General features: G+C 47.0%; 1 pseudogene; it reads left to right on the top strand.

Moving 5' to 3' along the window:
- Window positions 1-8805, top strand: part of LOC132383011 (transcriptional enhancer factor TEF-1-like) — a 90560-nt pseudogene extending 81755 nt beyond the window's left edge.
- The last annotated feature ends 855 nt before the right edge of the window (window positions 8806-9660 follow it).

Genomic DNA, 9660 nt, shown 5'->3' with positions numbered 1-9660 from the left:
ATTCCAGCGTTCGCAGGCCCACAAATGCTCCTCATATTATAAGCCTTTCAATCCCAGAATCATTTTTTGAGGGACTCCAATTTCTCCCTCGGTCTCTTAAATCCTGACTTTGTCTAGATTGATCAGCTTGTATTTTGTGCCAAGATTCCAGCATCTCTGGGCTCTCACGTCTCGTTGCTTTCCTCAATGCGGTTTGTGTCCTAGTTTCTATTTTTCACCCATGTTCCAATGCTGATGTTGCTCTATCCTTCCTCGACAGTTCAACAAGCACCTGTTTGTCCACATTGGCCAGTCGAGTCGATGTTACAGCGAGGGTCTGCTTGAATCCATTGACATCCGCCAAATCTACGATAAATTTCCGGAGAAGAAGGGGGGTTTGAAGGAGCTGTTTGAGAAAGGGACGCCAAACACGTTTTTCCTTGTCAAATTCTGGGTCAGTACGAACAGTCCAGACATTCTGTGTTTCCCGTTTGTAACACCGTGGCTCTCTCTAACAGATCCAGAGTGATATGTTGAAATGGCCGCACCTCAGGAGAGTTCGATTCTGCCGAGATATTTGAATCTGCATTCCCCTCATTCATTCATTCTGTAAGTTTGAAAAATCACCATGGCAATCCTCGCTGGGTGATCAGAAAATTCTCTGGAGGGCTATAGTACCAGAGCAGGACAATGGGAGCAGGCAAATTAAATGGTTTGGCATTGATTAGATGGGCCAAAGGGCCTGTTTTTGTGCTGTATTTCTCTATGACTCTATAAGATGGATGTGACTAATTTTCATGATGAATCAGAGAAAAATGAATCTGGTTTATTTTCTGTTAGCAGCACAGACAATGTTGGAAATCTGCTGGAAAATCTGCAAATCTTGCAAATTCTGAGGTAGAATGTGGAGAGGGTTGATGGAGATCTGGGGAGAATAAAATGGGTTAGAGTAGGATTAGTGAGTTGTTGATGGTTGCCACGGACTCGAGGCCAAGTGGCCTGTTTCCGAGCTGGGTCCTTCCCTCTCTGCTTGTCTGACTCAAGAGTTCAAAGGTTCAAAGTAAATTTGTTATTGTTGTTGTGTTGGCTTCCGTCTGCCTCGAAGGCCAATGGGTGATGACAATCATCATCACAAGCCTGGGCGGACGGTATGGAGATCCTGAGATCCCCCTCTCGGCCTCACCGGTGTAGTCCAAAGGAAAGCTTATGGAGCAATACGTTTGGCACCAGCTTGGCTGCAGGAGCTGCCGGAAGGATGTTCAATGACGCCCAGCCGCCTTAGGGGCTCCACTCCGGATTGGCCGTCTGGGTTTACTCCCGTAGCCTTCGTCTCTCCTGAGGCTGCCCACAAGGCAGTGGGGCCATTTACCCCTAGCTGGGGGTCTGGTTCGTAAGCACTGGGGCATGTCCACACACCGGTGGGCCTGCGTGCTACGTGTGCGGGGGCCAGACCTCCTCCCCGTCCTCTGTAGTTCAGCCCGAGTCCGAAAGGAGTTCAGTTTCCGAGTGTCGCCAGCGAGGAGGCACGACACAAGGCTTGTTGTTGGAGAGGCTATGTACTGGCAGGGAGAGAATCGCACATTCAGCTCTCCTTTTTACAAGACTGCTAGCCGGCAGTGAAAGTTGAAAGTGAGATGACTACCCACTACACTCCCACCCTAGATGCATCACAACAACCAATCTGACACCAAATTTGTTACAAAAGTATGTTTGCACCCAAGGTGTATACATACCTTTTAGGTGCTTCCTGTACCTAATAAAGTGGCCACTGAGAGTATGTTCATGGTCTTCTGCCACTGTAGCCCATCCACTTCAAGGTTCAACATGTTGTGCATTCGGAGATGCTCCTCTGCACACCACTGTCGTAACACATGGCAATTAGAGTTACTATCGCCTTCCTGTCAGCTTGAACCAATCTGCCCATTCTCCTCTGACCTCTCTCGTTAACAAGGCACTTTCACCCACAGAACTGCCACTCACCGGATTTTTAAATGTGTTTTTTGCACCACTCTCTGTAAACTCCAGAGACTGTTGTGTGTGAAAATCCCAGGAGATCAGCAGGTTCTGAGATACTCAAACCACCCCATCTGGCACCAACAATCATTCCATGGTCAAAGTCACTCAGATAACATTTCTTTCCCATTCTGATGTTGGGTCTGAGCAACAACTGAACCTCATGACCATGTCTACATGCTTTTATGCATTGACTTGCTGCCATATGATTGGCTGATTAGATAATTGCATTAATGAGCAGGTGTACAGGTGTAAAGTGTGTGTGTATGCCACCATGTGCTACCCCAAGACTCATTTTCTTGCAGGCATTCACAGTAGAACAAAGAAACACAATAGAATCAAAGCAAAACTGCACACAAAGGCCGACAAATAACTAAAAAAGATAAACTGTAGAAACAAATAACAATAATAATGATAGATATATAATGGAAGCAGTTAAGGGAGAGCTGGTGGCCTGATAGGAACAGGAGAGGGAAGGGACAGGGGGCCCAGGAAACTGAGTGGGGGTGGGTAGATGGAATCATGTGAGGGAGGGGACAGAAACTGGGGTTTAGATGGGGGGGAGAATGTACGTGAGGGGATTCGGGTAGATCAGGAAGAGATTGGAAATGGGATGGGTTACCTGGAAACGGAGAATTCAGTGCTCACTGTTTTGGTTTGCTGACCCCACCGGTGGAAATTGAGATACTGCACAGATGCAGGGGTGGGCGGGGGGGAGGGTTCAGACAAAGGGAATGGCTCTGATAGGAAGAGAAGAGGATTGCAGAATCACAATCAGGTTCCGTCCCACTGACATCTGTGGTGAAATGTATTGCTCCATGGCTGCAAGACGTAAAGTTTACTATTAATTGCAAAATAACTAGTGCAAAAGACAAATAACGAGGTAACGTCCGTGGGTTCTTGGACCGTTGGGAAATCTGATGACAGACGGGAGCAAGCAGCTCCTCGAGCGATGAGTGTGGGTCTTTAGACTCCTGCACCTCCTCCCTGATGGTAGTAACGAGCCCAGGACACGCCCTGGGTGGTGAGGGTCCCTGATGATGGATGCTGTCTTCTTGAGGGATGCCCGCAGTAGTGGGGATCGCTGTGGCTGTGACGGCGACGGCTGAGTCTTTTGACCCTGTGCACTGGAGTCTTCTTACCAGCTGGCTCTGCAAGCAGTCAGAGTACTTGCTCTCCAAGGTTCTGCGTATCTACAGAGCTTTACTAGAGTCAAAACCTTCTCAAACTCCTGGTGAAATAAGGCTGTTGACGTGCCTTCTTCATGGCTGCGTCAGTGTGTTGCAACCTGCTCACCCCTTTCCATCTCTTGCCCCTCGAAGAGGACCAGTGTATGCTCCCTCAACTTCCTGAAGTCCAAATCAGTTCCCTGGTCTTGCTGAGGGACGCACTCAGGCTGGGTGCAGCCACCATAAGGGCCCGGTGGAGAAGGACCACAGTCTAGGGTTCTTCTCCCGCAGGAGTGGGAGGGGTTGTGTGGCTGGGAGTTTAATCCTCAACAATGGTGTGTAAAGGTGAAACGACAGAGTGGCACATGAGTGGCTGAAAGCGTAATGTTAATGTCTGTAAAGGACTGAGAGTCATTGAATGGTTTATTGTAATTTATTTGAATAAAGTATATTTTGTTAAAAAAAATCACTCAAAGCAGCCGATCTATCGATCTATTTCACTCCTGTAAAATCCTCAGCAACATTTGAGATTCTGCCAACAATAGTGGCGTCATCAGTACACTGATGGCACTTGTCCAGTTCCTCGCCACACAGACACAAGCGTGGAGGCAGTAGAGATGATTGAATCAACCCGTGTTGATTTCAGCTCGCTGATTTAATCACTTCTCCATCCTGACGGTGGTCTTCGAAGAGGAAGTCAAGACCCTAAAGCAAAGGGAGGTTGATTAGTAGTGAGGGAATTATGTGAATCTTTGATTAAACCTAATATTTATTCTCTCCTCTTTCAGGCCGATCTTAGTATCAATATCCAGGACGAAACGGGCCTGTTTTACGGGGTTACCAGTCAGTACGAAAGCATTGAAAATATGACAATCACTTGCTCCTCCAAGATCTGCTCCTTCGGCAAACAAGTTGTAGAAAAGGTTGAGGTAAGTTCCCATTTCCTTCGTTTGGGTCTACCTCCCCACGATTTACAGCAAAACTGTAGGAAGCCAGTATCCCATTGTAGAGATCCTGATGTCGCAATCTGGAGAAACAAACAATCTCCTGGAGGGACTCAGAGGGCGTGGAGAGGAAAGGAATAGGCTTGCGCGGGCTTTCGCCGAGAAACGTCAATAGTTCCTCTCCCCCCACAGACGCTGCCCCCAAGAGGTCCAGGGCCTGGTCGTAGGGTCTGGAGGCTTGCCTGCCTCAATGACCTGGAGGGCTATGTTGGCTGGGGTTAGGGCCTTCTACATGATTCTTGGTAGGGTCATCCACGCCTAACAGGTCAAAGGGTAGAGGCCAGACTCAGAGTGGTCCACCGGTCCTCCAGGTTCAGGGGTTCAGCTCAGGGCTAACGACCCTGACTGGTTATTTTAAAAAATTGTTGAGGCAACAGCGATGAAGAAGCCCTCGTGCTGGTGTGGTGACAGGCATTTGCAGTTGTACAGGTGCTGCTTGGCCCCGGAGTTCCTCCAGTAGATAGTTACTTGCTGTATAAAATCCAAACCGTTCTGAATTGTTTCCCGGTTTCCCAGGCTCCCTTTAAACACAACAGGCTCTCTGGAGAACTTATTATATTACTGTGGATCATGCTATCAATGAAATCATGCCGGGGCAACATCCAAAAACACACAAAATTTGTTCCTTCCAGCACTGACAATGTGCTTAGACCGCCAGGTTATTGGAGCTATAGTGGAACAAGATGAGCCAATTTTGCAGACTATTGTTCGAGTGATTTTTGGGTTTAGGGCATATACATCTAGCAATTGACTTTGGCTTTGAATATGTATTGTGGAGTTAATTTGGAGTGCAGCTCTGAACAATGGGTTCCTCAGAACTGTGAATCCCAGTGTAGACAATGCTGATTCAAACTCATCTGGATGTCTGTGCTGTGGATGTGGATCAGGAGGTGTGAAGGGAGCATGCAGTTTCAAAGAGAGCGTTGTCCGTACACTGTGAATATGGAGTTGTCCTTTTGAAGTTTGCCACATAAAATATGGAGCCCATGATGGGCCAGCAGACCTTTCGACCGAAAGCGTCTCCATATGATGCCTGTTGTACCTTGTTTTGTCGAATAACGAGGCTGCTTTGTGTCTACCAGTAATTTTCTCCGGTGACTTCATTCACGCATCAGCAGATATTACTCCACTATCCAAACGACCCAAAACGCGACTTTATTTCACCTGTTACACTGAGGGAGAATTCCAGATGAGTTTAAAGGGAAGCTGGGCACTCTGCACACCAGCTCCTGCTGCGAACACACTGACGTTCCTGATCCCTGGACTTACAGACCCCGAACCCGCCACGTCTCAGACCTCCAGGTCTGCTCACCCACCCACAAAGCTCCGGACACTCAGCTCACATTCCGGATGAATGAGAGAACTGGATGCCAAATTTTCAGAACAATCAGTTGCAAGATCATATGAGTGTTTTTCAATGACTGACTTGTGGAGGAAGAATTTGTGTAGACAGTTTAATCGTCTTTACACCTTTGGGCCCGGAGGTCCCAATCTTGTTATTTTCCTATTTTCTCCCCGGTGGAAAACCTTGCCGTCTGGGCAGCTTGTTATTACTTTTTCCATCTCAGTGCCCTGGGTTCTCACTGAGGGACATCCCTGTTTACCCCTCCAGACAGAGTACGCCCGGTTTGAAAACGGCCGCTTTCTGTACCAGATCCATCGCTCTCCGATGTGTGAGTATCTCGTCAACTTTATCCACAAGCTCAAGCAGCTGCCTGAGAAGTACATGATGAACAGCGTCCTGGAGAACTTCACCATTCTGCAGGTACGGTTGCCACAAATAAATAAACCGGAACGATCCGATTGTCGGCAACGTGCCTCTGCACAGCGGTTGCTGTGATTAGCGTCACTTGTGGGATCTTTAAATGCTCTTATTGCTGGTCTTAAATTATCACTTGTTAAAAATTCATTGACTGTTCAAAGTAACTGGCTAGTAATTGAATTTTCTCACATTTGCAAGTCTGATGAAAAATACTACTTTATTGAATGCAGGCAATTTAATGCATGATCTAAAATGTGCAACCAGAATGCTGCATGCACCAGATTTACAAATATGTACATTTATACTCCCAGGCATGCTGCAGGTCACTCTTACAGTGAAAACCAGAAGCTGTCCCAGCTGAAGAGAGTTCCCCTCACCTCCATTATTCCCGTGTTTCTCTCCCCTGGGGCCCTAATCCCAGGCCTGAAGCCTGATGGATTTTCTTTGAAAATTCCACCTTGGGCCTTGTGCTGCTAAATTTCCTGTGTCTGGGACCTTACCGTGTGTTTGTTGTTGAACATAGGACAGTACAGCACTGTACAGGCCTGTCGGCCCATGACGTTGAGCCGACGTTTTAACCCACTCTAAGATTAATTTAGTCCTCCATTTTCCCATCATCCATGTGCCTCTCTCAGATAGAATCCGTAATCCATCTGCCTCTGCCACCACCCCAGAAATGTGTTCAATGGTTCAATTTAAAATCAAAGGATGTATCCAGAATGCAACCTGCAATTCTTACTCTTTGCCGACATCCACGAAGCAGGAAAAAAATTACAAAGAGTGAATGGCAGAAAATATTAGAATCCCAAGCCCCCCCTTCCCTCTTCAACGCACAAGCAGCAGTAAAAGCATCAACCCACCCCTTCCCCCCACTTGCTCCAGGAACGGCATCACCCCTCTCCCCACCACCCACCATGCAAGAAACAGCAGCGCCCCCTAGAGTCCGTCAAAAATTACTGCCCATCCCAACACTTTGATGCCTCAGACCGGCCCTCTCTCTCACACACCTGCAACTCTGTGTAAAAACTTACCTCTGATATCACCCCTATACCTCCCCCCGAACACATTGATGTTACGCCATAAATAGAGGTCATAATTTTAAGGTGAGCAGTAAGAGATTTACAGTAGCTTCTGCATAAAAACCATTTAACACTATTTGGCAGTGTTCACCAAATACTACCCCAATAATATGAGCCTTTAGTTCTTCCATTCCTTTACTTGCTCTAATATTCTCATCATTTTATGTCATTTAATATTTGGGATCCACAATTTAAACTGTACATAGTACTCTCATCAATACATATTTACGGTCACCCCATTATTTCAGTATTTATGCCCTACAATATCGAGGCCTCCGTCGGTCAAAGTTGACCATGGTTGTGCGTCCTAGCTGTCTACACAGCCCTGGACAGTACAATATGGAGGGCAAGCTGTTAACCCATGTAGCGAGCTCCCCCTCTCCACGCATCTGATGAGCCTAAAGGAATGGCGGAGACCGATATAGTTTGGCACCAGCAGCGCCACGGGAGTTAACGGTCAGTGTTGAACTCAGTGTAAGGGGCTAAATATTTTCCCTCAGGTTTTACTCCAAAGCAGGTGTGGCTGCAAGGCGGCAGAGGCTTGGGATCAGAGTTTACCTCCTCTTAGATGAGCTGCCAACCGCGGCTGCTGAGCCCCGTCTGCCTGAAGCGGCTGGTGTTAAGGCGCCTGTAACCCGCCGTTGCCCCTCCTCCTGTCAGTGAAAGGGTTCCGCCAGGATTAGGAGCTAAGCCATGAATTGTACTTTGTTATCAGAAGCCATTTGAGATACATACCATTTGGAGCATATAATAGGTAGTGGGAGCTTATTCCCATTACCACCTCAGGTATAACAACTTTAAGGAACCCTACAACACATAGACTGCAGAGTCAAGCTCATTACTTTCTCCGCCTGTGTCTAGTAGCATGGACCTGCGTGGCCACCCCATCACAAACCTCTTTAGCTGCTCACTGCCTGGACCCCATTCAAAATTCAAGTGTTTTTATCGTGTGTACGTCAAACACACATTGAAGTCCGTTGTTGAAGTGTGGTGCAATGAGCCTGCAGGTTTTCTCTGTCGTGCTCGTGCTCGTGAGCTGAGCGCGTCGCCTCGACTGGCGGTGAAATGTCTGCAAGCTCGCGGCATCAAACACCTCAACCTGAGCTACCGACATTCACCACCGTCCTGAATACAACGGAACAACCAACACACCCGAGGGGTGCAGGGGGCAACCCGCGAGTGTGGCTGCCCATTCCGGCACCGACACAGTACACCCAGCTCCCCATGTTCCACAGCTCAGTATCCTCGAACTGAGCCCTTTCTCCATTTGAATAACTTTCTCTCATCTCTTCCAGGTAGTGACCAACAGAGATACGCAGGAGCTACTCTTGTGCGTTGCTTACGTCTTTGAGGTCTCAACTAGTGAACACGGAGCCCAACATCACGTCTACAGACTTGTGAAAGACTAGATGAAGCCTCTGCTCTAACATGCTCGAACAAACCTCCAGTCTGGCAGGTTTATTAAGTGTGACCTTTGGAATGGAATCACAGTCAGGTCTCCTTAACGAGGCCGGATTTCTCTACAACACTGAAAGCTCTCGTGGCTGGACAGCAATTGTTCTCGAAGACTTTCCAGTGTCTTTGTGAAAGCGACAGCACGTCGGACTTGGAGAGGTCACAACCATGACAATGGGTTGCCATGGAAGCCCGGGAGTTGTGTGTTTGTAATAAGGTCAACCTGATCATTTGATGTGGATAAATCTTGTTCTTTACCTGCTTTGCTGATTGGAAATGATGGAAGTTGTGCCAAGTAGTTGAAGATAAAATCCAGGAAAAAAGAAATTGGCTGATCCCATTAGGATGAAGGATTGAGCCGATGTTCACTCCTCTGGAAAGGGTGAAGGGGGGGGAGGGGGGAGAGAGAGAGAGAGAGAGAGAGAGAGAGAGAGAGAGAGAGAGAGAGAGAAGAGAGAGAGAGAGAGAGAGAGAGAGAGAGAGATCTTCAACCGTTGAGTACAATGAGCAGTGTATAAAACTTGTCATGAGTTTTCCTCTGAAGCTTTGTGTGTGTGCGGGAAGGACCGTGCGTGTACCTACGTAATTGCTTTTATATGTGTGCTTACCTCTATGTGTTTGTGTTATATGTATGTGTCTTATTGTCTCTGTGTGTGTGTGTGTGTGTGTATCTCTGTGTTCATCTGTTTGTGTGTGTTACATGTATCTGTGTGTATGTCTACATCAGTGTATTAAGTCTGTGTGTTTGTGTCTCAGTCTGTGCTTATGTATAGTATGTGTGTGCATTTGTGTATGCATGTATGTGTGTGTGTGCATTTGTGTATGTATGTGTGTGTGTGCATTTGTGTATGTATCTCTATGTATGTGTGTGCATTTGTGTATGCATGTATGTGTGTGTGTGCATTTGTGTATGTATGTGTGTGTGTGCATTTGTGTATGTATCTCTATGTATGTGTGTGCATTTGTGTATGCATGTATGTGTGTGTGTGCATTTGTGTATGCATGTATGTGTGTGTGCATTTGTGTATGTATCTCTATGTATGTGTGTGCATTTGTGTATGCATGTATGTGTGTGTGTGCATTTGTGTATGTATGTATGTGTGTGTGCATTTGTGTATGTATCTCTATGTATGTGTGTGCATTTGTGTATGCATGTATGTGTGTGTGTGCATTTGTGTATGTATGTATGTGTGTGTGCA

The sequence above is a fragment of the Hypanus sabinus genome, chromosome 29, assembly GCF_030144855.1.
Source record: "Hypanus sabinus isolate sHypSab1 chromosome 29, sHypSab1.hap1, whole genome shotgun sequence".
Lineage (NCBI taxonomy): Eukaryota > Metazoa > Chordata > Chondrichthyes > Myliobatiformes > Dasyatidae > Hypanus > Hypanus sabinus.
The sequence above is the reverse complement of the archived record's forward strand: the minus strand, read 5'-3'. Positions and strand labels throughout refer to the sequence as shown.